We start from the raw sequence: 27626 nt of genomic DNA on the forward strand, positions 1-27626 counted from the left end.
ATTTGAAGAGAGCAATTTAGGTTTATATTAAGGAATGAATAAATATGATGCAGTGATGAAATCTCATCTGGAGTGAATGCAAATTGGGAATGCTAATGATTGCGTGGCTGTCTCACATTCCAGCAGAAGCAGGAGCCCACTGGAAGACTGAGTGCATGTCCTGTCTCTCCCCCACTCGCCCACTGGATGTTCCAGAGCACTCTGGGCAGTGGGGAAAAGATTATCCTTTTTAAAAATGTCTCAATATTATACCTTGCATTATAGGGCCTTAAACCACTTGACAAGCCTTCAGGTAATTCCAGGTGGTGGATTTTTTTTCTCCAGAAGGTCTTAAGAGATGATTTTACACAGATGCACATGTGATTTCAGTCAAAACCTGAACATTTTACTGTCTCACGTCATTTGGCATGGTGAGAAAGTCCTTTTGGTTCATTCTACAGTTCACACCTTACCTTCTTTCCTTAGAGTATTGGGTACTCATGGCCAGGAGGTCAGAAGTCCCTAGTTTCAGCCATGCCACTTGTGTGGCTTTGGCCAAGTCACCCTTTGGGGATGAAACTTCCCTGTTCTTTGAATGGGGAGGCTAGGCTGAAGGCTCTTGGAGGTGGCCTCAGCTCTGACATTCTGAAATATCCAGGGCCTTCTGCCGGCTAAGATTCAGCATGACAGTATGTCGGTCCAACTGCACTACTGCTCTGGCAAAATTGCTCCCTCTCCCTATGGAATGAAATATGCCACTTCAGAGAGTCTCAGATTTGTCCAAAGGTGTCCAGCCCTAGGAAGCAGGTTAGAAAGCCTTGAACACACTTTGACCTCTCCTACTCCATTGAGCATTTGGCCATAAAAAATTAGGTCACAGGAGGTTGCCCCCTTTCTAATTATCAGTAGGGGAAACCCCCAGGGCTGAAAAAGGAACAGAAACAGTAGGGCTCCAAAGAAGGGAACAGAAAGAGATGCATGAAAAAGAAGACTAAGAACTGGTGTCTCTGAGCCCCACCCCTGTAGAGAGGGAGAGAAACAAGAGCCCTGATGGTTACAAAGAAAGAATGCTATCCCGTACCTCGTCCGAGGGGTCAGCAGGCCTGTGGAACTTGAGGAAGATGCTTGGTTGCCCTCTCTCAGTTTTGGGGGACTTTGAGCAGAGTTCCCTCTGCACTCTGGCTTTGCTCTGGGGCGGGGGTACTGACGGAGCCTCACGGTGTAACAGTGGTTCTCCATCTGCAGGGCCCTGCCAGCTCTGAAGAGGCCTGGGCCTGTGGTCTGGACTCAGCCTCTCTCCACCAGAGCAGCTCTTTCTTCATATTATATTCTGTTATATTCTGAGGTTATATCAAAGATTTTGTTTTCTTAGAAGTGCTCCACAGTTTTTAAAAATGTGAAAGTCATGGAAGAGCTTGTATTCAAATCAGTATGACCTTAGACATGTCATTTGATTTCCCTGAACCTCGATTTCCTTATCTGGAAACAAGGTTGATCATGTGTTCTCAGCCTGTCTCACAGAGTGATTGAACAATTAATTAGAGTCAATTATTCATGCTTTCATTCCACAAACATGTATTGAACACCTCCCCTGTGGCAGGCTCTGTTGGGAGAGAAATTTGTGGTAAATATGTGGGAAAGTTATTCCAAGAAGAGGGATAAAGCATGTGCAAAGGTGACTTGTTGCTGTTGCTGTTGTTAATTAGACAGTTTAATATAGTGACTCTAGAACCTAACGATTGGATTTGAATCCCAGCTCCAGCCACATAACAGTGTGATGTAAGGCACCATACCAACCTCCTTGTGCCTCAGTGTTCCCACCTGTACGATGGCAATAATAATATAACCTAGTTCATTGGGTTATTGGGAGGGCTACATGAGTTAATATTTGTAAATTATCTAGAACAATGACCAGTAAATAGTAACCACTCTCTAGTGTTTATTATTGTTATTGTTATTGTTACTGATTATCTCACCAATGCAATGTGAAATTGATGCTGTAGAGCAAGTTCTTAATGGAGGTGTCAGGTGTGCCATGTTTGGTCTTCAGCACAGCAATCCGTGGTAATTGTACTTCAATTTACCTTCCTTCCTGCCTTGTGAGCTCCCGGTAGATGCATCCTATGTTTGATAGGAAAGGCCAGGGAAACATCATGGCAAAGAAAGAGAGCCAAACAGTGCTCTGTTTCTGTTGCATGGATTCTCTTCTTTGTCTTTTCTTCGTCTTCTTTTTTTTTTTTTTGAGGTTGGATTGGCACTCCTAGCAGATCGCACAAAGTCATTGCTTTGCAGAAAGGCTCTTTCTGTGTTCCACATGTCATCTGCCTTTAAGGGTGTGATTTGTTTCTGATGTATGCAGGATGTTCCCCCGAGAAGACTTTGTTGATGATGTGCAGAGGCCTCCTGTATCGATTGGTGATATAACAGTTCTATAGTGGGTGAATGAGGTAATTCTTATTGTGTTACTCAAGTCTGTGACCTTGAGGCCAATCAGATGACTAAGCTATATAGGTGGATCCCTGGTTACAGAATGTCCTTGTTTAAAGGTAAATCGGTGTGAGGGTGACTAATAGTTTTGGAGAAATGACTGCAAGCGAATTGCCTGCCCCTTGGTGAGAAGCAGTCTATATTAATAAGCTTTGCAGCCCCCCAGGCTTTGGGTAGACTGTTGGGGCTGATTTCCAAGAGTTCTATTATCTGTGCTCCTCTCTTATCTTTTCTCACTAGATTCCAATTCTCTTTTAAACTGCCATGACAGTGTACAATATTATCAGTGTGAAGTTCAGAGCGAAATACTTAGACCTCTGAGCTAGCTGGCTGGTTTGCTTTTCTTTCCTTTTTTAAAATTCAACAGTAGGGTGGGACAGAGCTGAAGACGAAAAGATTTTTAATACAAGAGAGGAAGTAAGCATGATGATAAAATCTGCATGCGAAAAACCCTTGTTAAAAAAAGGAGAAGTGGACTGTATAGCTAGTTATATATTTAATTTGGATATATGCTTTAGCCTTGGAAATAAGAGTCTCTGTCTGCCAGCATCCTCGCTGTCACTGACCAGGCCCTATCATATTGGAATAGGTGCAAGTCTGAAATGAACAGACTTTGAGTGGGTGGCAGGTGAAGGGCAGTGGGGAGGAGGCAATGGGGAGAGGGTCAGGTAGAGCAAGTATTTGGGATTCATTGGGTAACAATCAGCAAATGCCCATATAGTATTTACTGTGTGTCAATACTGGTTTCAGTGTTTTTTTACATATTAACCTTTTAATCTTTATAACCATTAATATGCAAATTTTGTATCTGAGAGAAATGAGATTGAATCATTTGTCCAAAGTCACTCGAACCCAAGTTTGCCTCCAGAGTTGGTGCCCTGATCACTTATAGGGAAGTCAAAGTGTTGGGGGCACAGAGAAAAAGAGAACTCCTGCTCCTAGTGGGCATATTTTTTTGTACAAGTAGAAGGAATTTAATTATTTCAAAGAGTTTCTGGCAAGTTGCCCTTAAGCTCACCATGATCAGGACAGGAGACTGTGCACATCACTCCTGAAAAGTGAGACTTTTTTCCTTTTGGCCAGATGTCTTTTGTTGTTGTTGCTGTTTGCCTGTACGATGGTTGTATTCTGATTAGAAAATCATTTCCAATAATACACAGCTTCTCATGCACGAGAGCCCTTCTCTGAGAGTAAACAGAGCTGGCTCTCACCTTCGGTGGCATCGCTTGGCAATAGAATCACTTTTCCTGTGGCGGTTGGTGAGGCCATTGGTTTGCAGGGTAGAATAGCAGAGAAATGCTCTCAACAGCTTTAACATTTGCTGGTGCTAATGAATTTGTGAGGGGTCTAAACTCAGGATGGTGCATACCTAAATTAATCTGGAAGAGATTTTAACTTTTATAAAAGATAATAACAATCTGATGTTAGAATCAGTAGAGGCACATTTACCTAAATCATTTAACTCCTACTTCAAGAAAAAACTTCATATTAAACAAACAAACAAAAAGATCCTAAAAGAAATAAATGTCTTACAAATGCACTATTTAACTAAGGTGTTTATTGACTGGAGCAATAATGATGTATTTTTGATCTATGATAACTACAGATGTTGAAATCCATCCAAGCCACAAAAATGACTGGACGATCCGTGTGGAATATAAAGGTCTGCAGAGTCTAGAGCTCATATCCTATATAGCTTTTTGCTAATTAATAAACATTGGCCTCATGTCTGTTACTTAACAGCCTAATTGCAGCACATAGGCAAAAGTGCTGTCTCTCACCGCTGGGGAGTCGGAGGAGTTTTCCATATAAAAGGTTAAAAGGAGAAATCAGGAAAGTTTTTTTTCCTTTCAGTTGAGATGCCAAAAAGTCATCAGATACACATATACTTGGGTCAAATAAACAATTCCTAAGAAATCTTTTGTGATGACCATGCAGAATTGTTCACATGAGACTTTTCTCTCAACATTTTATTATGAAAAATTTCAAACATAGAGAAGTCGAAGGAGTTGTACAGTTAGCATCCATACACCGACGTTATTCAACCTCCTTGTGCCTCTGTGTTCCTATCTCTACAATGGGGATAATAATAGAACCTATCTCATTGGGTTGTTGAGAGGGCTAAATGATTTATTTGTTAAGTAGTTTGAACAGCGACTGGCACATAGTAAGCACTCTATAATGTTTATTGTCGTTACTGTTATTGGTTATTTCACCAATGCAGTGTGAAATTGGTGCTGCAGGGCAAGTTCTTAGTGGAGGAGTCAGGTGCACTGTTTTTGGTCCTCAGCAATTCAGTCCCTTGTAAATTCAAGTTCTCATTCTGCTACTTAACCAGCTGTGCAACACTCAGTAACTTACCTAGCCTCTCTGTGCTTCTGTTTCCTTGTCTGGAAGGGAAATAATACGGCTACTCGCTTTGTTGGATTGTTGTGAAGATACATGAGTTAAAACTTCTAAAGCTCTTAGAACAATTCAACAAATTTCAACTTGAATTCCACCAATTACCAACTCTGTTATCTTGGGCAAAATAGTTCTATTTTATTGTCCTCATCTGTAAAATGGGAATTAAACCATTTTTCAGCATTATAGGGATTAAAGAAAATAATATATGTAAGTTACTTAATAGGGTACCTAGAAGATTTTTTTAAAATTAAAGTTAGTTAGATTTTCTTAGTTTTTACCTGATGTTCTTTTTCTGCTCCAGGATTCCACGCAGGATACTCCATTGTGTGTAGCCATCATGCCTCCTTAAGCTCCTCTAAATTGTGACGATTTCTCAGACTTGTTTTTGATGACCTTGACAATTCTGAGGAATGCTGATCAGTTATTTTGTGGAATGTCCCTCAAGTGGGGTTTTTCCTATGTTTTTGTTATGGTTAGAAAAACTCCAGTTGAGGGACATGCTACAAAATGAGCAGTATTCAATATTGGTAAATTGCCATTTTCATCACGTCATTTATATCAAGGATACATGTTATCAGTGTGACTTATCATTGTTGGTGTTGACCTTGATCAGCAGTCTGAGGTAGTGTTTGTCAGGTTTCTCCAGTGTAAAACAGTTACCCCTTTCATACACACGACCCCCTTACCCCCATACTGTTCTCTCTGGAGGGAACCCACACCTAAGGAGCAGGGAGCTATGATATGCCTCCTTGAGGATGGTGTATCTACATGAATTACTCAGAATTCTGCACAAGAAGATTTATCTGTTCTCCCCATTTATTTGTCCAGTCATTTCTTTATATATCAGTATGAACTCATGGATATTTATTTTATACTTTAGGTTATAATGCAATGCTATGTTAGTTATTATCATTATTATTATTATTATTATTATTATTATTATTATTTATTTATTTATTTTTGCTCAGATTGTTCCAGTTTCAGCCATTGGCGGTCCTTTCAGGAATGTTAGGAATATTGTCTCCCATTTCCTATTGATATGCCCCCATCATTGTGTTTTCGTTTGTCAGTTTGTTTGAGCATTTCGTTCACGCTTATGTTGAACATGCCCTGCCCCAATCTTAGCATCAGCCATTTCTCCAAGGAGCCTTGCTTCCTTTTATTGGGGAATGGTATTAGAAACCAGGATCTGGGCACTGGGACTTGCAGAAATTTTATGCTCAACAAATATTAGTTCCCTCCCTCCCTTTCGTGGAAATTTGGCGTGTACAGTAGTGGGCTCCCTCACAAAAGCTGCCTACTGCACATCCTCCTCAGTCTCTCCCCCGGTCCTAGCTTATGAGTCTCACTCACTGGAGCTGACTGGACAGAATTCAGTCCAGCCAGTCAAGTCAGCAGATTGCATTCAGCTCAGTCCAGGTAAAACTCTGTGCTGCACTTAGCTCTGTGAGAACTTTCCTTGCCCTCATGGAATCCAGCCCACTAGAATCCAGTGAGGGGACAGTAATCTGTAAGTGCTGTAACATTCAGAATGAAGAAAGGCTAGTGCGGTCTAGGATCATTTGGAGAAAGCTTCTTATGTAAGATTGGACTCAAGGTAGGTTTATTCCAGATGGGACTAGAAGGAAAGATGTGGAAGTGTGAATAGACAACTTTTAGTAGGTAAGAGGCCTGAAATTAATGAAGGACTTTAGCTTTGGGGGTTTATTTTAAATATAAAACTGAGTTTATTGATCTTGGTGGGATGAGGGAAATGGGCTTCCCCAGTGGTGCGTTGGAGCCAGCTTGTACAGGCTCTCATGAGCCAATTGTTAAATTTTCAGGAATTTAGAGAACAAGTTGGCATCATGTTGCTAGCTTGAAATCGGCCATGGTGGGAGTGTTTACACTACAGAAACCTGCAAATGCTACAAAGCAGGCCTCCTCTCTCCCTTCCAGCTGGTGATTAAACATTTCCCTGCACACCACTGGCTTTAGCTGTCTAAAAATTTGGTATATACCCTTACCCTGAGTTTTTTCCCTCCTGGTCCAAACTGATCATCTGAGCAGCTCCCTTAGGGGGCCAAATGATCACAAGTCCCTTCTTTAAAAAAAAAAAAATTGTGGTAAAATATATATAACATAAAATTTACTATTTTTAAGCGTATACAGTTCACTGGCATTCAGTACATTCACGTCATTGTACAACCATCACCACCATCCATCTCTAGAATATTTTTCATCTTCCAAACTGAAACTTTATACCTATTAAACAATAATTCCTCATTCTCCCTTTTCCACAGCCGCTGGCAAACACCATTCTACTTTCTGGCTCCATGAATTTGACTACCCGTTGGTTCCTCATATAAGTGGAATTATACTGTATTTTTCCTTTTGTGACTGGATTATTTCACTTAACATGTCCTCCAGGTTCATCCATGTTGTAGCATGTGTCAGAATTTCCTTCCTTTTTAGGGCTAAATAACATTCCATATATGTATATACAATATTTTGTTTATTCACACTTTGGTGGCTTCACCATTTGGCAACTGTGAATTATCCTGCTATGAACATGGATGTATAAATATCTGTTTAAGTCTATACTTTCAGTTCTTTTGGGTGTAGACCCAGAAGTGGAATTGTTGGATGATCATATGGTAAGTCTTTTTTTTAATATTTTGAGGGATCACTGTACCTTTTTCCGCAGCAGCTGTACCATTTTACATTCCCATCAACAATATACAAGAGTTTTGTTTTCTCCACATCCTATCCAATACATGTTATTTTCTGGTTTTCATTTGTTTTATTATTGTTGTTGTTTATAATAACCACCTTAAGGGTGTGAAGTAGTATCTCATTGTGCTTTGGTTTGTATTTCTCTAATGATTAGTGATGATAAGCATTTTTTCGTGTGCTTATTGGCCATTAGTATATCTTCTCTGAAGCCTTTGCCCATTTTTAATCAGATGGTGTGTTTTTGTTGTTGTACATAGGTGTTCTTGCTTGTCTAGTCAATGCACTACTTCAAGAATCTTTTGAGCATTTATCTAGGGTTCTGTGGGGCAGCCTTTGCATGTATGTAATACAGAGATGAATGTATAGGGACTTCCTATTCTGGAAAACTCCACATGACATTGAAAGATCTTCTCTTGCTGCTTCTTAAAAAGAAATTTAATGGTGGATGGATGCTGCAGAAATAAGCCATTCGCTGTTTTTGGATAACTGTGTGATATTGTCATTTATTTCAAGAAATATATTCATTTATAGTACTGTATATATTTATTGAAAAAAAATCCACATATAAGTGGACCCGAGCAGTTTAAGCTCATATTGTTCCAGGGCAACTGTATAATGATATTCTAGTCCAAGGATTGACAAACTCTGTCCCATAGGCCATATCCCACCCCCACCTGTTTTTATAAATAAAGTTTTATTGGCATACAGCCATGTTCATTTATATAGTATTGTCATGGTTGCTTTTGTGCTATGGTGGCAGTACTAAGTGAAAAGGCCTAAAATATCTGCCAGCTGGACCTTTACTGAAAAAGTTTACTAGCCCCTGGCTATTCTAGACATTTAAGAGATCACGTTTTTAGAACCATATATAGTATATAGTGATGTTGACTGCTGACTATTCACGCCATACTTGAGCACTTTGAAAACTATAAAGCTCACAGAGATATAAGATATTATGGCTTTTAAGTACTTACTGAACTCTAACTTTTTTTCCAGAAGTGTGTTTTTTAATCCTTAGTTATTTGATTGGGGCAATAGCTTCTGCATCCAGCATCACCGATGCTGCTGCCAGATGTGACTGAAATGTTTCTAACATAGGCAGCTTTTTTTAAAGTCACAGTATCTAATTTTCTTTCTTCTATGGTATTTCCTGTTTATACTGAACTTTAGTGAGGTAGCTCTAATCTTTAACTGCAGTGAGAGGAGTTATACTGCAGGGACATGGCCCTGAAGTGTAGAGCACAAAAAACTTGCTGCCTTTCACTCTAAAAATAGCATCCTGCTTCTCTTCCCCCTCCCTCCAAGTCAGAGGTACAGCTTCGCTAAAGCAGTGATGCCAATTTTGGGATTTTGAGATACTGTTGGTTTGCTGATTTTGCTCTGCCTTCTGTTCAACCTTTTGACCATTCACACAATAAATATACTAACTGCTAGAAGAATTGTTAAAGCATATAGACACTGTCTTTGAGAAATTTATATGATGTGTTTGGCAATTCTAGAATATTAAACATGGACTTTAAAACATTATATATAATGCCTTTGAGATCACTAGAAATCCTACACACACACGCGCGCGCACACACACACACACACACAGTTTTCTTTCATAGAGTGGCAAAGTAATCATTTTGTACAATCTAAATAGAATTCCAATAATAGATGAATCTGGTGAGATGTCACATTTTGCTGCAGATATAGTATTTATCTAACGGCAAAATAGAGCCTTAGTGCCATTTCATAGAATCTTACCACCCAAACTGAAATTTGTTAGTGAAGTGATAGGCATTGGTAGTAAGAGTGCCGATATATTGAAAACTTTGTTGCTTTTTCCCTTTTCTTTTTGCGAAAGTGGAACTCTTTATTTTCCTATAATCTAATAATTAGTCTTTCTCTTCCAGATCGGGTTCTCCAACCGATAAAGATTTTAATAATTTTCCTTAGAAGCCACACCCAAATACTATCTCCCCCTCAAGTCATAGGCTTTAATGTTCAAAACAGAGTCTGGTGAGAGTCCCTTTGCAAATGAGTTTCTTCAGTCGGTATGAGGGCAGTATTTCCTTATTTTTATATTTGTATGTTTTTATTCCTTAAGAAAAGATCTCTACTGAATTTCATGGTATATATTTACAATCATCATTTCACTTTATATAGACAGATTTTAGAATACAGATATTGCTGTTTGAAGTTCGAATGACTTCTCAGAACAACTTAGGGTCATTCATGCACTCAGTAAGTATGCCTTCTTATCAATGGTCCAATGAGAATTCATTCATTTCTGCGTAGTTTGAATGTCTACTATATATGCCAGAGGCTAGGCTAAGTGTTGAGAATACAGAGATAAATGATATAAATACCATGCTTTTGAAGCTGGACCACAGTTTAATGGGGAGATGCAGGCCACAAAAATTCATATGGACTATGAAAACTGCTCTTTTTAGAGAAATGTACAATATACAATATGAAATCGGGGGAATTTGTAAACTTACTTAAATCTTTAAATTGAGTTAGATTATAGGTAAATTTATCAAATGAGAAACATATAAACGGTATTTACTCTGAGGTAATAATTGAAAAAGTCGATAAAATAAAATGCATCTCCTACATAACCAATGGCCCCCAGCAAGGCCATTGTTCTTGTACCATTATTATTCCTGCACATTCTTTATGTTTGGGTCATTAACATTATGTTTAGGTCAGATGAGAGTGTGTTTCATCTGCCACGCTTTGATAGCTAAAGTAAAATGCTGATGGAGATCATTTAAGATCGTCTCTATGCTGTTGATTGCATGCTTGTGGCTCATAATCAGAATGATGCTAAGTAATTGTTAGACTGACTTGCCAAGGCTACATTTTGTGTCGCTGCAACTGTCAGCACTTTGGTCCTGCTGTTCTGCCTGAAGAATGCTTGTCTAGCACCTGTTGGACAGCTAAAGCACAGCTTACCACTGAATGTCATGGATAACTTTGTTCTAGCATCCTCACTTGCTGCTCCCGAAAAATGACCTGAAAAAGGAACATCTGCTTTATGAGAAAAAGCAAGTGCTTGTTTTTGTGTGTTTGACAGAATACTACGTATTGTGGTTTTCATGTAAAAATCCACATGCATGTTGCCAGGAAGCTCATCTCTTTTCTCTTTGGCTGTGAAACCTAGACAAACCTCGCTTCGAACTCTTGCTTTGTCGCCTATTGTGTATGTGACCTTGGATAGGTTACTTGTCATGAACTTTGTTTTCCTCATCTGTACAATGGGGCTAACAGAACCTATTTTACAGAGATTTTGTGCAGATTACAGATCATAGATAAAAACTTGGCACAAATTAACTGCTCAGCCAATGTTAGTAGTTAATATTAAGGAATCTGTCGTTTACTCAGGATGACATTATACAATGGCAAGGTAAAATTTTACAAAGTCTGTAGAATATATTGTAAGTGTGGAATATATATCAGCATAGTTTTTCTGGGTAGGTCATGTTTATCAGAGACACACAATTGGGTGAGGATTTTAGAATTGAAACCACAATTTTCGATGGTTAGTTCTGCTATGCAAAATGTGTTCTGGGCCATTCCATGTACACTGTCAAAAGATACAAAGGTCCCTTTGACAGCAAATTGAAGAATGTGTATTATTTAGGTTTGAGTGCGTAAAAGAAATGTTATATGGCACACAACACAGCTTGACTATCTGGTTCTGTCTCATGGAGAAAGTAATGACCATAAGAGAGAGTTTAGCAAAGCAAAAATTCTGTCCCTATAAGAAGTTCATTGTTAGATCTAGGGACATCTTACTAGCTCCTGAATTGTACCATCAAAAGAGATCCATTAAGAGTAGTTCAGTGCATATTCTGTGTGAAGTAAAGTCTCTAGTGTGAGTTGTTGAAGAGATGCTTTGTCTGATTCCATCTAATTCTAAAATTTAAGGTCTGTGTTCTTATCTCCTGATGTTGATTCTATTTCACATGGTCAAAGAGTGTGATCCCCACCACATATTATCACTTCCCCTAAAAATTGCATAAGCTGGACAAGAGATGTACTTCTAGGGCCCTTTTGTTGGGAGGTAGCATGCAAAGAGATATCACCTGTTCATTCACTGTGGATTCTGGGGTTTCATAAATCAAACTCTGTATTACTTTGTTTCTCCACTTTTGATCTCTGCAGGATTTTTTTGGCTGGTCTGATTTGGCATTTCTCTGCTGCCACAGTATGTCCTGTCTTTCTTTCTCTGTTGCTTCCTGCCAATCCTCCACCTCCTGCCTGCTTGTAGGAGCAGTGTTGGCAATACTTAGAGTCAGCAACATTCATAACTGGAGGAGGAATTAGCTCCACACTCTTTGCCGATTGTGAGGATACATTCACTCCCCAGTCCTCCCCTCAAAAGTGGTATTTCCAATTCTTGCTATCTTCTAAACGTGGTAAATTCTGTTTTGTGTTGTTTTTTTTTTCAGGTTTCGAAGTTTATATGTTGTGATTATAATTTTTAGGGTCACTCAAGAGTTTTGTTTTCTGTTTACCTTTCTCTGTATCACGCATAAATCCACCATTATCAGACTGAAAACAGGGATACTTCTTTAACTTCAGTCTTGAGATTTCATACTTGAAATAGGCATCTCCATTCATCACTAGCCCTAGCCTTTGAAATTTTGTCCCCTTTCAATATATTGGAAACTCACTGAATATTGTTATTTGTGATTTTATTCCCTGTGCGTAAGTGCTAATTGGTATTCTTCGAAGCTACTCCCATTCAAACCAGGAGCAGTCTTTGACGTTAACACTTCTTATATTTATACAATCTGCCTTTTTTTTTTTTTCAATCTTGACAAAAAGGTAGAATAATAAGAACCACACACTACCTCACGTGTAGTCATTTCTCATAAATGTGGGTCGCTTTGGTAGATTCTGTAAATTCAACAAATATATATTTAGTGATTCCTTCTTTCAATGCAATACTCTTGCAATCCTTAAGAATTGTTAGGGATAGATGTATTGATATCAAAAGAGGTTTACAATATAACAAGTAAAACGTTATCAGACTGCAAAACAATATGAATACTATCATTTTATCCATTTAAGTATACATATAACATCCTCTGTGTGCTTGAGCGCAGGAGAGAGCCTGGAACCACATAAGCCAAAATTTTTTTATTAGTGGGACTTTTGTTGATGTGTATTATTTGCCCCCCTTGCCACCATCTATATTATCTAATTTTTCACAGTGAACAGTTTTACTTTTCTCATTTGTCTCACCTAATATTGTGAGTTGAGGAAAAAGAATAGAAGTACTGACACTTTGATAAATTATGAAATTATAGAACTCTTTCCTGTGTCTCCCTTCTCTAGTGTTACAGATATGTAGACATGTCATGCCACATGGCATTAAAGCTTTTTCTTTTCATTAAGTCTCTTCTACCTGCCAAGCTCTGCACTAGGAACTTGAGACATTATATGAAGTGAGTATTATTATTGCCATTATGCAAATGAGGAAAAGGTTCAGAGAGTTTATATAACTTGAATCACACAGCTGATATGTGACCGAGCTGAGATTCAGAGTCAGGTCTTCCTCCGATATCAGCTTTGTGGTCTTTGTGATTCTTAGTGTAGACATCTCGTCTGCCATTAGGATGAAAAGGTTAATGTATGTGAGTGGATTATAAAGTGTTGCTTTTAAAAGAAGGTGCTCAGAGATCGTAGCAGCGTGTACTGTCTTTCACTGCTTGTGTTGTTTCCCCGTAGTGTTTTCAATTAGAGTATAAACTTCTCAAGAGTCAGAATCTCATCATCTCAGTAGCCCCCACCTCTCCTAGCATAGGCTGACGGTAAAGCTGGTGACTTCTTTCTGGAACTGAGGCATGCCCTTCAGATTCTGAGAAACTGAGTCTGGGAATTCACCACCAGTGGACGTCCTGAAGAGGAGACGCTCCATCCTGCCCTAGTGGCCAGAGCTCTCTTCTTTTTAGAGAAAGGGAAGAAAAGTCAATGGCCTCTTTATAGCTGTCAGGCTTAATCCCAAATGCTCTGGGATCATGTGAAAATTGCCTGTTTCAGGAGCTAGACTAACTTTGCTTTATATCCTCTCCTAAACCTGCAAAGGCGTCATTAAAACAGTCTCTGGAAATTTTTAAAAACTTGGATCTTGAGCTTAGTTCTTTATGTGATGTCGATTACGCGGTCCGTTGCTGTCACTCCCTTATCTCCCTTTGTCTTTTAGGCTTCCTTTTCCAACACTCACATCATCTCGGTTCTTTCCCACACTTTATCTCAGACACCGTGGCTTCCTCACGGGATTACTCAGTCGGCCTGATATGTGGCCCCCAGTACCTATCTGGCAAGTCTACATTCCCATCTGAGCTCAATTACGGATCCCTATGGGGTCATTGACTTCAGTGGGGTGTGAATGGAGTTGTGAGTGTACCATTTGGGAAGGGGCAAAGTGCAGTAATGGGGTACTGTGGTTACTTATTGAGACAACTTCATTTAGTCCCATGATGGCAGTGCAGATGTGACATTTTGAAAGATCCACCTAAAAATGACTTCTCAGGCACCATAATATACATTTCTTTGTCATAAGTTTCACATATCTCGTGATAAAGGACTCATGCATATGATTATTTTCTACATATTGATTGTTCAAAGCTCTTTTAAAAAATTCATGTAGTCAGCCACATCATTGTACATCCACCATTCTTCAAACATGTACTGTGCCCCTGGTAAGTGCCGAAGACCCAGGTGCTAGAATTCCTCATAATCTCCAGGCCTGAGTACCTGTGCTGGTTTAAGGAATGGATTTAATGTTGTTTAAATCTTTTTCTTTTCCAGTTTTCCAAAGAAATTAGTTCGTTTTTTGGGTCCAGAGAAACCAATCTGCTGTTTTCATAGGGTAAGTGATCCTTGGCTTCTTTTATATATCTTTATCTACATCAAAATTTCATCCAATTACTGTGATACCCTAAGAAAAAGTGCTTGCTAGCACAAATTCTCTAGAAGTTCTCTCTCAGTTAGAACCAAGATGTTCTTTCTACGCATCACATCTCCCTTCAGAGGGGAAGGTTTCCCTCTTGTATTTTTCTGCCGTTTCTTTTTGCTGTTCACACGTGTTGCCTCTTATGAGTTGTTACCATCACTGCTGTTACCTTGTCAGACTTGCAGAGAGGATGACAGAGGAAGTTTCTTTTTTTTCAGTGACTGATGCCCAGAAACACGGCCGTGGGCAAGGAGAAACCATGTGTTTTGTTCACATGACGCATGCATCATGCATGAACTTGTTTCATGAATGCCATAAGAGAGTAACAGGACATGAGCACTAAATGGGACCTTGGAGCTCATCTGGCAAAACCCCTGTGCTCAGACAGGCGCTGAGGCCCAGAGTGTTTCACATCCCTGGTCTGGGGGCTTCTCAGATAGCAGCAGAGCTGGAAATTATGAGACAGGCATTTGATTCTCAGCTGCGTGGTCTCTTCATCCCTCCATCCCCTGCTGTCCCAACATAGAACTGTCTTTTGAATCCCAATTCCTTCTGAAGATACAGAGTTCTAGGTGGTTGGACCTGATATAATACCAATAAAATAATGATAACATCTCTCTAAGACAAGTGTTAGGAATGATGCTGTTTAGCTGTTTAGCTGTTTAACTTTCTAGGACTTATACTTGCCTACTACTAAGAGAGGTCTGTGGAGCAGATGTACCCAGAGCACTTCTGTTATGAACCTCATCTGCGACGGCAGATTTTCCTTTACACCCTTACCAAACCACTGCATTTGCAATGCCACATCATGTGCTGAGACTCGGTGATACATCTGTGTTGCAGCTAGAAGCTGAGGTGCACCTGCAGGTGTGCATTGGCCAGCTGCAGACCTGCAAGCCCCCACTCATGGCTGTCTGCACCCGCAGAGTAATGCTTAATGGATTTCTTATCATGCAGTATGAATTTGGCCTACTGTCATAAAGACTTTCAGAAGAACATTTCTTCATTTAAAAAGAAAAAAAAGTTACCCTGTTTTTTACATGAGAATTCACTTGTGGGTATGATGGAAAGAGGTGTGAGAATACAGTTCTCCATTGGAATCCCAGAAGGTGGATTTGTGTGTGGTTTTTTTCAAGGGTGCGTGTGCTAGACATGGCTCTGGATTGTGTTCATTTAGGTTGATTAGCTAAGTGCACTTATTTCCAAAACATTTCATCTCATCTAGAGATTGGTTGAAGTGTAGTTCTGAGAGCCTGTGACCATTATTTTATCCTACTCATTAACTTAATCACTTTATCAACAAATGGAAGCTTCTTTTCTACCATAATTGGAGTCATTTTTAAGGGACTTGATGTGTCTCCTTATCAGAGTACAGAGATAGTCAGCTTTCCACCAGTGTCCTGAATGGAAATGAGAACAAGGATTGCCGGTTCACTGAAAGATTGCCTGCTTGTTACTCTCATATTGATCTCTCCTGTCCCTAGATGTTTGGTATGCATGAATGTGCATTCAATGGAAGTGTAAACTTGAGGGTTTTCATTTCCCCATCTCATCCCAGAAAAGCCCAAAAGGTTTATCCCCAGAGCACAGCACAGGATAACGTGGGATGTTGAGATCTGCTGCTCTCTGGGGGAAGTTAAAGGTCTCTGTGGAATCAAAAGGTCGATAAGAATAAAATAGAGGACAAATAAGGGCCAGTGGGGAAGTACCAGATTCTGTGCCTACTTTGAATGAGGCTAGAAATGATAAAGGGATAAAATGCTACCACCTGAACTGACGCCGACCACCTGTGGCTACTTTGGTAATCTGCTGGGGGTCATAAGTCGTTTGAAGTTGACGGTCAGGAGGCATCAAATCATTACCCAAAACAGGATGAGCTGGTTGCTTCTACCAGTTGGTGGGGGAAGAGGGGTAGCTAAACATAAACTGAAACCATGAGTTTCTTACTTAAAAGCAGCTCCGAGACTGGTCCCACACTTTGGGTTTATACCATGTAGGTCCACATGCCACACACATGTGTACTTAGTAAAACACAAGTCCCCGCGCTCCATTTTATGGTATGTGGCGGGGCTGGACCCTGGAACAATACTGCTGTTGTTATTTAGCTGGAACTATGCTCACCATCGATAGTATCCCTTTAAGGGAACTCTAGGGAAAGGCTGTGGCCAGCGCCGAGGTTTTATTTGCTGGAGGCCAGGTAGCAGTGGCATGTATCAGTTCCATAGCAACATGTCTGTGCAGCCAGAAAAAATATAATGAATGCGGCAGCCAGTATTGCCTGGGCAGGATGAGCATAGCCCTGGTGCCTCCTTTTATTTCCCACCTTATCCTGGCCTGCCTTTCTTCTCCTGTAGAGAATGTAGACTTCGTAATCTGTCCTGCTATTAACACTTGCCTCCTGTCCCCATCAAGCCTTGAGACTTGATGAGAGAGAAGGCAATGTCTGTAGTAAAATTCTGCAGGCCTCTGATTGTGCCAGCAGAGCTGGCAGAACCTTAGCGAATGAAAGTAGGTGGAGAGTCTGTGCTTTTCATCATCCCTGTGGCAGAGCAGCTCTGTGAGAATGGCACAGTGGGTAGAGCATTTCCTGTATGTATAGTGCGGTCAGCAGCTCCTGGCTGGAATGTGAGCAGTGAAATGGAGCAGTGTGAAATCGGGAAACAGGGTACCCATTAAGTGTGTCACACTGATTCAGGAGACACCTACCAGTTTAGAGTGCAATGCCAGGCACTGCAGGGCTGCACAAAGAAGTACAACACACACATTGCATATCTGCTGGGAGCTTCTACCAGAGGTGCAGTTTCTAAGTGTAGTTGCTCCAGTGTGTGTAGTTGAGATTTTAACATTTTTCTGATGTTTTTGCATCTATAAAATCTTCCGTAAAACTATCGTAATCACTCTTGATTTCAACAGATGTTTTTCCCACATGAACTCCTGAAGCATTTTTAAAAGTCTTTGCCATCTATTTGACACTTGTCTTGGATTTTTTGTTGTTGTTGTTTTAATACTATGCCTTGGGAGCCTGAGCAGTCTTTCTAAGTGTACGGTAAGGCCTTCAAGGGTCAGGAACCATCTATGTCATTCTTTTTCTTCTTTTTTTTTTTTCTCTAATGCTCAGAACTCAGCCCTGTAGATAATAACCATGCCATCAATATTTCTTCATTGATAACATTATAGTCCTACCCTATCTCGTAATGAAGGTGTAGAACAAGTGTGTAAATATATTGAAAATGCTTTTAAATTCTTCAGCGAAAAGATAAATTCAAGAAATTATTTTTCTAGCATGTTTTTAAAAAACATGTAGATATGAAATCACAAGGTAAGAATATCTAAAGACTTCACATTTCCTCATCTTCCTCTTTGTGGCTACCGACCATGAACTTTGTACCCAGAGTTTTATGCTGGCACCGAAACCATTCTTTTTCCTACCCCACCCTACAAGATTTTGCTACTTCTAGTGAATTTCACCTTAATATACTATTTGGGCCAGACTTTTCAGTCGAATACCTAGCAATGTCTTTGGAGCTCTTAAGTAAGAGATTCGAAGAATTTTTCGTTAAGGTGACAGGTTTGACAGATTAGGATAGTGGTTCCTAATTTAGTTTTGAGGTCTCTGTTGGAGGAAGGAAGGCTTTATTGTATAAAAAACTTTTATCTTAAGAGTTCTCTTCCCTTCCCGAGTTCTAAGCCAACTGAGAAATAAGACAAGCGTAATGAGGTAGATAAAGGCCAAGATGCATCTTTTTAACTGATAACAGTTAACTGAGTTAGAAATTATATCTTAGGTTGAGAGCAAAAACAGGCTGCCTGCCTCTCTATTCCCCAGTCTGCGCCAGATAACAGTTTACCTGCGGGAAAGTTTTGAGTTTGCGAGCGAGTCTCTGTGTGAAGAAAGAAGGAGAAAGAGACCAAAACACCCCTCCCCCACCCTCGGTGCTTAAAATTCTAACTCTGCCCAGTGGTAGATTAGCTGTACCCAGTGGAGTTAATGTTAGCCAAGAGGGGGTGCCTGGGCCATCACGCTGCCTCTAGCTTCCAGCCCGCAGTTCACTCCACATCCTGGAGAAGGAAAGGTGGATGGATTAAGAGGCCAGGAGAGGTTAGGGAAAGTCCTCTGCATAGGAAACAGCGGGTGGGGCGTGGTGTTTCCCTCTGCCTCTTCTTACATCTCTCACTCTCTATTCTCTGGTCGGGCAAACTACTCACTAGTCTCACTCTAGCCGTCTTACCCACTATTTTCTTCGTAGGTCTTTGCTTTATTTATTTGTTTACTGGTTTATTGTTAGTCTCCTCTATTAGAATGTTAGCTCAGTGAAAGCAAAAACCTCATCAGTATTACTTATTGCTGTGTCTTGGTACTTAAAACTGTGCCAAGCACATAGGTGGCATTTGATAAATATTTATTGAATGAGTAAATGAAATAAGTATTGTTTTATGCCTCTTCTCACACTCTTTAATGGCCCGGACATCCTGGCAATTGCCATTCCTCCTCGCAAGCATCTGTTTATAGCTTAAGACTCAATTTGGCTATGACATTCTCCCTGGAGCCTTTTCCGGCTTCCCTTCCCAAAGAGAAGGAGCACCTTCTTGTTTGTAACTCACCAGTTACCAGTAGTCATGCACGTGTGTGTGTGTGAACGTGCATCTGTGTGTGCCTGTCTGCGTCTGCTGTGTATTTTCTCTTTCTTTCAGGCTGTGGCTCTGTAACACTTCAATTCACTTATTTGCTCATATATTTATCACCCTTATGAGATTGTAAACTCCTTAGGAATTGGGCAGCTTCTTAGTCATTCTTGTTTCTCTAATATCTGCCGTGTAGTAGGTACTCAGTTAACAGTAACATTAGCATTCTAAGTACTTACAACATGCCTGGTATTGCTGTATATTAGTACAATTGAGCCCTGAACTATGCAGGAGATAGAGACACCGACCTCCCCCACCCCAATGCAGGCGAAAATTTATGTATAACTTTTGACTCCCCAACAACTTAACTACTAATAGCCTACTGTTGACCGGAAGCCTTAGCAATAGCATAAACAGTCCATTAACACAGATTTTGTATGGTATGTGTATTATATACTCTGACCTTACAATAAAGCAAGCTAGAGAAAAGAAAATGTTGTTAAGAAAGTCATAAAGAAGAAAAAATACATTTACAGTATTTATTGAAAAAAATGCATGTATAAGTGGACTCACACAGTTCAAAACTATTTTGTTCAAGGGTCAACTGTACTTAAGGTAGCTTTGCAAGTATCTTACATACATTAACTTGTAAAATTATCACAACAACCTTACAAGATACATTTTTAACTCTCCCTTTACAGGTATGGAAACTGGGGGCATAAGGAGATTAAGTGACTGGCTTTTGGTCTCACAACTGGTCTGATTCCATAACCGTTATTCTCTGCTAATTCTCAGAGAATGATTGTATAAATGAACAGATGAATGAATGAGAATCCTAGAAGCCCAGACCTGTATCACTAAATAGGGCCACAGACATTGAGAGCAACATATATAAGTGAGTAAGAAATGATCACCAAGCCAACCTATGATTACCCATAGTTGGCATAGAATCCTGAGGCCATGACTGAAGTTTCATCCACAGACAAACCCCTAAAGTCTTTTTGTAGTTATTGCACTTAATTCCTAACTATCCATGCCAGCAAAGTGGTATTGGTTAATGAAAATAAATAACTGTCATTATATTTTTGGAATTATTTCCTAATGGGAAAATACTATATTATCAGTTTTGAGTTAAAAGTGGCTTTGTGTAAGGCTCACTTCTAAATTTGGGGGGAAATGGGAGGTAGGGGGATGTGAAATAGAGGGTGAAGAGGAGAGCCCTATGAGTATAAGCCTATATTCAAGAGGCTCTAGCCTAGTTGAAGAGGCAAAACATGATTATGAGTAAAGTTAAGGAAGTTAAAAGAAATAAAGGACAGTAAATATGAGCCCTGCCACGAGGCATTAGTATCATGATTAATTGCCAAATGGTGATTATTTGAGAAAATGAAAGCTATTACGTTAGTCAAGATAGAATCGGCTTATGCTATAGAAAGAGTCAACCCTAAATACTCAGGGAGATTAAAAAAAAATAAAAGTTTGTTTCTCACTCATACAGTGTCTGCTGTGGATCTGCTGTCTCTCCAGAACTACTGTCCACCATGCATAGCTCTGGGATGCAGACTGCTTTGATCTTTCTATCCTACCATCTAGAGGCCTCCTTCATGATCACAGGGGAGGAGAGAAAAACTGGAGAACTGCACTAGCAATTTAATGCTTCAAAGCTTTGTTCTGGGAGGGACCCCTGTCACCTGCTATGTCTTAGACGTTGCATGTAGCCTTTTATATAGCTCATATCATTCCAGTCCTCTCTCTCATTGCTGATTTTCCCCCATCCAGCACACAGTAGCGCTCAGTGAATATTTGAAGGGTGAAAGCATGAGTGAACATAGGAATGAATTGTCACTTATTCCTGATAGTGTTTATTGCAGTAATGTGCATGAGAGCCCCGAAGCCCTGACATAGAAAAATCAGGTCCAGCTCAAAGATATTTACTAACATTTAAAAAGCATTAGTAAGAAATAATAACATAGCTAACATTAATAAGTGATGATGAATGGAAAAGTTATAAAGATATGGACAGATTAGATCCAGTTTAATTGGTGATTAAGCTCATGTGAAAGTCCCAGCCCTCCAGACTTCAGCCCTGTACTAGCCACATCACTGTCCAACAGTCCTCAGCTTGACTTCCCGCTTCATGTGTTATCTGGTGCCAGTCTGGCTTTCTAGCCTTGTTCCTTCTGAACGAGGTAGAGTAGTATCCTCATGTAAAAATTAAGAAACTTAATCAAGGAGAAGTTAACCTGTCCAGCGTGCTGCTGTGATTCCAACCCAGATGTATGTCACTGAATGTACAATCTCTTACCTGGATCAGGTTCTCTTAGATTTTCACCTGCTGTCTCACACCCTGGAGTCTTGGTGACGAGGCAGCATCTACTCCAGATCCATGGAGAAAGGGTTCCAGACATGAGCAAAACATGCTGAGCAAAGCCTAACAGCTGAATGTGAAAAATAAGTTGGAAGCTCTATGTGCGAGCCAACATGGAGAGTGGAGAGTTGATAGAGAGACAGTGGAATGTTAGTCTCCTCTATTAGAATGTTAGCTCAGTGAAAGCAAAAACCTCATCAGTATTACTTATTGCTGTGTCTTGGTACTTAAAACTGTGCCAAGCACATAGGTGGCATTTGATAAATATTTATTGAATGAGTAAATGAAATAAGTATTGTTCTATGCCTCTTCTCACACTCTTTAATGGCCCGGACATCCTGGCAATTGCCATTCCTCCTCGCAAGCATCTGTTTATAGCTTAAGACTCAATTTGGCTATGACATTCTCCCTGGAGCCTTTTCCGGCTTCCCTTCCCAAAGAGAAGGAGCACCTTCTTGTTTGTAACTCACCAGTTACCAGTAGTCATGCACGTGTGTGTGTGTGAACGTGCATCTGTGTGTGCCTGTCTGCGTCTGCTGTGTATTTTCTCTTTCTTTCAGGCTGTGGCTCTGTAACACTTCAATTCACTTATTTGCTCATATATTTATCACCCTTATGAGATTGTAAACTCCTTAGGAATTGGGCAGCTTCTTAGTCATTCTTGTTTCTCTAATATCTGCCATGTAGTAGGTACTCAGTTAACAGTAACATTAGCATTCTAAGTACTTACAACATGCCTGGTATTGCTGTATATTAGTACAATTGAGCCCTGAACTATGCAGGAGATAGAGACACCGACCTCCCCCACCCCAATGCAGGCGAAAATTTATGTATAACTTTTGACTCCCCAACAACTTAACTACTAATAGCCTACTGTTGACCGGAAGCCTTAGCAATAGCATAAACAGTCCATTAACACAGATTTTGTATGGTATGTGTATTATATACTCTGACCTTACAATAAAGCAAGCTAGAGAAAAGAAAATGTTGTTAAGAAAGTCATAAAGAAGAAAAAATACATTTACAGTATTTATTGAAAAAAATGCATGTATAAGTGGACTCACACAGTTCAAAACTATTTTGTTCAAGGGTCAACTGTACTTAAGGTAGCTTTGCAAGTATCTTACATACATTAACTTGTAAAATTATCACAACAACCTTACAAGATACATTTTTAACTCTCCCTTTACAGGTATGGAAACTGGGGGCATAAGGAGATTAAGTGACTGGCTTTTGGTCTCACAACTGGTCTGATTCCATAACCGTTATTCTCTGCTAATTCTCAGAGAATGATTGTATAAATGAACAGATGAATGAATGAGAATCCTAGAAGCCCAGACCTGTATCACTAAATAGGGCCACAGACATTGAGAGCAACATATATAAGTGAGTAAGAAATGATCACCAAGCCAACCTATGATTACCCATGGTTGGCATAGAATCCTGAGGCCATGACTGAAGTTTCATCCACAGACAAACCCCTAAAGTCTTTTTGTAGTTATTGTACTTAATTCCTAACTATCCATGCCAGCAAAGTGGTATTGGTTAATGAAAAAAAATAACTGTCATTATATTTTTGGAATTATTTCCTAGTGGGAAAATACTATATTATCAGTTTTGAGTTAAAAGTGGCTTTGTGTAAGGCTCACTTCTAAATTTGGGGGGAAATGGGAGGTAGGGGGATGTGAAATAGAGGGTGAAGAGGAGAGCCCTATGAGTATAAGCCTATATTCAAGAGGCTCTAGCCTAGTTGAAGAGGCAAAGCATGATTATGAGTAAAGTTAAGGAAGTTAAAAGAAATAAAGGACAATAAATATGAGCCCTGCCACGAGGCATTAGTATCATGATTAATTGCCAAATGGTGATTATTTGAGAAAATGAAGCTATTACGTTAGTCAAGATAGAATCGGCTTATGCTATAGAAAGAGTCAACCCTAAATACTCAGGGAGATTAAAAAAAAATAAAAGTTTGTTTCTCACTCATACAGTGTCTGCTGTGGATCTGCTGTCTCTCCAGAACTACTGTCCACCATGCATAGCTCTGGGATGCAGACTGCTTTGATCTTTCTATCCTACCATCTAGAGGCCTCCTTCATGATCACAGGGGAGGAGAGAAAAACTGGAGAACTGCACTAGCAATTTAATGCTTCAAAGCTTTGTTCTGGGAGGGACCCCTGTCACCTGCTATGTCTTAGACGTTGCATGTAGCCTTTTATATAGCTCATATCATTCCAGTCCTCTCTCTCATTGCTGATTTTCCCCCATCCAGCACACAGTAGCGCTCAGTGAATATTTGAAGGGTGAAAGCATGAGTGAACATAGGAATGAATTGTCACTTATTCCTGATAGTGTTTATTGCAGTAATGTGCATGAGAGCCCCGAAGCCCTGACATAGAAAAATCAGGTCCAGCTCAAAGATATTTACTAACATTTAAAAAGCATTAGTAAGAAATAATAACATAGCTAACATTAATAAGTGATGATGAATGGAAAAGTTATAAAGATATGGACAGATTAGATCCAGTTTAATTGGTGATTAAGCTCATGTGAAAGTCCCAGCCCTCCAGACTTCAGCCCTGTACTAGCCACATCACTGTCCAACAGTCCTCAGCTTGACTTCCCGCTTCATGTGTTATCTGGTGCCAGTCTGGCTTTCTAGCCTTGTTCCTTCTGAACGAGGTAGAGTAGTATCCTCATGTAAAAATTAAGAAACTTAATCAAGGAGAAGTTAACCTGTCCAGCGTGCTGCTGTGATTCCAACCCAGATGTATGTCACTGAATGTACAATCTCTTACCTGGATCAGGTTCTCTTAGATTTTCACCTGCTGTCTCACACCCTGGAGTCTTGGTGACGAGGCAGCATCTACTCCAGATCCATGGAGAAAGGGTTCCAGACATGAGCAAAACATGCTGAGCAAAGCCTAACAGCTGAATGTGAAAAATAAGTTGGAAGCTCTATGTGCGAGCCAACATGGAGAGTGGAGAGTTGATAGAGAGACAGTGGAATATTACAGTGGAAAAGTAGGTTAGGGTCATACCACATGTGTCAGACCAAACAACTGGGCCTCTCAACCACATCTTGCTATGTAATATTTAGTCAAAAGAAACCTGAGCGCAAGGAAGACCCCTGATCACAGCCCTAACAAATCCTAGAAAATGGTACTTGTTTATTTCTGGTTTTGGGTGGTAGCGGTGGGGAGAGAAAGGTCTGAGGGCTGTGCCTGTCACTGTGTAAATGTGGACAGGGCATTGTGGAGAAGGTCCTAAACTGCGGCTTGATAATCACTGGAGATTTTTCAGCAAGTTGGTGATGTGACCAACTGTGTTTCAGTGAGATTAATTTACAACTGTGTTCATGGCTCACGAGATGATGGGGAGAAAACCAGAGATGGGGCCCTCAGTTAGGAAGTTATTGTAGGCAGAAGGAGATAAGACTTTGAAAACTGCTGTGTGGGGCATTATAAAGGGACAGAGGTGGGAGACACTACAAAGAAAGTGTTGATCAAAACAGAGTGACCGTTTGAACATAAGGAACAAAGGGAGGAGTTGGAGATAAGGGAATTTTTGAGCCCTGTTGGCTGTTGATGATGTCCTATGATCTATGTATTTTTTAGCTTATTTTAGTAACGGTGTCATTCTGAGTTGAGACTTCTCAGGTAGAATGAGGGGATAGCCTTAGACCAAGGCGAGCTGACTTCGAGTAATAGCATTGTCTCGATCCCAACCTTCCCACCTATCTCTTACTTCCCCTACCCGCCCCTACCCGCCCCCCGACTCCACTCCCCACCCCTGCCGCCCATGTTTAGGAGCAAACCTTAAACTAGCAGCAAAATTGTCAGGGCTGAAATTTCATTTCCATCCTGGCCTTCTAATAGAGATAAAACGATTTAAATGTGGGCAAAAAAAGTAAAATTAAATGTGTGGTTGCCATATCTAGCCCCTATTAAGAGAGGGCTCCCTGTCCATGCTGTGAGGGGTCTCACTCCTGCTGGCCTGCCTGGCTATTACATACAGGTGCCCCATGGCTCTGGGAAATGAGTGGTAATGTTTTGCTGGTTGGTTGAATTTTTGCAAGGTGACAATTTTTCTGAGCTTCACAAGGCCACTGCACACTGCTTTCTCAGTCTTTTTGGTCTGACAGGAGAGAGCCAGTTTTGATTTGAGAGAACAGAGAAAGAATGCTGTTAGGTGGGAGACAGGAAGCACGTATTGCATTCCCATTGTATTCCTGCGGCTAGTCATGTCACTTGTCATAGGTGTCGATCTTTAGCGGCAGAGGACAGTCTAATGAGAGAAGCTTAAGTTGTGCACCTCACATATAGCAACTCGTTGCTCCAAGGAATCGCAGTGAGTGCCTGAGCTCAGGAGTTCAGGAGTCCATCAGCCCCAGATCTCTTTTCCCTGAGTACAGGCCGGAGCTGGAGAAGTGCTCCTGGGGTAGAAGAGAACTCCTAACATCCAGCCTTCTCTGCTTTCCATATAGAGTTGGGAAGCAGGAGCTATGGCCAAGGGCGCAGAAAGCACGATAAAGTGGGAGACCTTTGGTGTCACTGTTTCTTTCCCTCAAATGTCCTTGACCCTTCTGACTCTGCCCTTGGTGGGTGACCCTCCTACTTATCCCAGCTGGCACATGAACAGCAAGCGCTGATCTCTGAAAGCTGCTCTTTCTGTCTATGAACTCCACTCTCCATATTGATTCACACGTAGTGCTTCCAGCTTATGTTTCATATTTAGCTGCTGTGCTTTGCTCAGCATATGTTTTACCTCTTTCTTCTTGCCTTAGCCCTTGTTCAAACCGACCGAGGCAGAGCACCTAACTGGACGTGGAAGGACACTTGACATTCCTGATCATTTCAAGCCCTCTTACATGCCCGTAAAATCACCACAGTTTATTAGGTTGATTTGAAGTCAGAGTCCTTTGAAATCACAAGATGATTAGAAGGCTCTGTCATTTCTGGACGGGGGACGGGTATGTGTTTAAACAGAAAGGCTAAACTATTTGCAGATTGTTATGTGTCATGTTGCAGGGAGAAGGTTCACTTTAACGTTTTGTTCCCGTATCTTCTATAGTTTCAAGTAGTTTCTCACTAGTACTAGAAACTTTAAACATTTTGCGTCTCCAGTGACATCTATATTCTTTTGATGTACTTTGTATAGAAACTAAAGCAGGAACAGGTTTCAGAGTAAGCTAACCAAAGCATCTTGGGCTTTTGATCACTTTCCATTAGCACGAACAGTAATCTCTCCTGTTGGATTTTGTTTGAAAGCACGTTCGCTCTTTAATGAAGGTAAACATGATGCCGGTATTTAATCTGTCCTCTCAACTCAGGAACTGAAAAATTCATATGTGAGATTAGTTCTGTTGGCAGAGAGGAGACTCTGAATGTCCCAAACATTTCCCTAGCCATTGGCTGAACTTTCGAAATGTGCTGGCACTAAAAGAACAGATATCTAACAGATATTTTACTTACAAAGCCTCTGTTTCAGTGGTGAGTCCCAGAGGCCTCTCAGCCACATCTTGCTACGTAATATTTGGTCAAAAGAAACCTGAGTGCAAGGAGGACATGTGATCACAGCCAGTAACAAATTTCTAGAAAGAAATGTTTGTTGCTTGTTTCTGGTTAGGTAGGGGTAGTGGTGGGCAGAGGGTCTAAGCCACTCATCCTGTCCCTATTTTAATGTGTACTCCACTGTTGCTGCTGCTTTTGGCTTTGGCGCTAACCCCGACTAGCAGGAGATGGGAGGGAGGGCATGATTGTTGCTGTTGCTGTCTGAAAACCTGTGGGCAGAACTCTTTGAGAAAGCAGATCGCAGGGCCATATGCTTTCCTCCGCCCATTCTATTCCTCTTTGCTTCTTGACATATTGGCAGGAAAAAAAAAAATACTTGTGTTCTTATTTCTTTTTATTTTTAAAGAGTGCTTTTAAATGTTTAGAATTTGGAAATATTGTTTTTTTTTAAATTTAGTATTGGAAAAATATGTATGCTGACATCCTTAGAGTACAGCTTCCTAATTGAGAGAGAACACTAAACAAAACGATTACTTTGCTTTTCATTTAAGATGCATTTCTTAGAGTGGGGAGGTGATTTGAC

General features: G+C 40.4%; 1 protein-coding gene across 11 annotated transcripts in view; it reads left to right on the top strand.

The window, feature by feature from the left end:
• ATXN1 (ataxin 1) overlaps positions 1 to 27626 on the top strand; it is a 372466-nt gene that overhangs the window by 178213 nt on the left and 166627 nt on the right. For 10 of the 11 annotated variants that reach the window (XM_023532254.1, XM_023532253.1, XM_011362861.2 and 7 more), the window contains one exon: positions 14398 to 14458. The exons of the other annotated variant lie outside the window; for it this stretch is intronic. The gene's annotated coding sequence lies outside the window, so the exon portion shown is untranslated. The remainder of the gene's footprint in view (positions 1 to 14397; positions 14459 to 27626) is intronic. 11 annotated transcript variants of the gene reach the window in all.

This window comes from Pteropus vampyrus, unplaced genomic scaffold (assembly GCF_000151845.1).
Source record: "Pteropus vampyrus isolate Shadow unplaced genomic scaffold, Pvam_2.0 Scaffold80, whole genome shotgun sequence".
NCBI classification, from domain to species: domain Eukaryota; kingdom Metazoa; phylum Chordata; class Mammalia; order Chiroptera; family Pteropodidae; genus Pteropus; species Pteropus vampyrus.